Genomic DNA, 931 nt, shown 5'->3' on the forward strand with positions numbered 1-931 from the left:
ATGGGATGATGTGAGAATTTTAGATTGCGAGTCTTCTTATAATATAAGAGATTAGTATCTGAAATGATTCACATTAAAAGACACAAACAAGGGCTAAATAAAATGAACGATACTGAATCATTACCTGATTCTTACTCTCAAATTATTCAATCTCTTTCTCCTTCTTAACTGTTTTCCTTCCTTTCTTACTTCTTTTCTTTCCTCTTTCATTTCTCCCTCTATTTTATTTTTCCCACTCTCATGTACCCCTTCCTTTTGTTTTAACCATTTCAACCTTCTTACAATAGTTTGTCGTTTTTCATATTGCCTCTGAACATACTAAAGATATGACTGTTCCACTCTCATCGCATTGTCTGAAATTATAGAATTTTATATTATACTGATATACGTTTTACAAGGTATATATTATCCGTTATTTTAATTGTTACAAAATTTTATTATATATATTTTACTTATTAACTAGATATCATATAATTTTTTTATTATTACTGAATAATTTGTTTTTTTTCTTGTTAAATCTTAGAATACTTTTTTATTGTCAATTTTTAATTTTATTCTTTGTCTCATATATTATATTTTTATATTTTGCGTTTTATTTTATATAATCAATATTATATGTTTAAAATATTTATGTTCTTTTTAACAGATACGAATTATTTTTATTTTATAACTGATAACCAGAAGCATATATTGTTATCTATTACAACGTTCACATAACTTCCAACTTATTCTGAGAGAATTTTATTATTATACGAGGTGTGATCAAAAAGTAAGGTGACTTTTTGAATTTCGCGCGCTCTGTACACTCTAATTTCAAAATTTTTTTTTGTTGTGTGGTACACTCGTCACGATCATATGTTCACAGTTTTGACTATATAGCATGTGTTGTTTTTATGTGAGAGGCATAAAGGTTAGACTCGTGTTTGCGTGC

The sequence above is a fragment of the Trachymyrmex cornetzi genome, unplaced genomic scaffold (assembly GCF_001594075.2).
Source record: "Trachymyrmex cornetzi isolate Tcor2-1 unplaced genomic scaffold, Tcor1.1 scaffold1270, whole genome shotgun sequence".
NCBI lineage: Eukaryota > Metazoa > Arthropoda > Insecta > Hymenoptera > Formicidae > Trachymyrmex > Trachymyrmex cornetzi.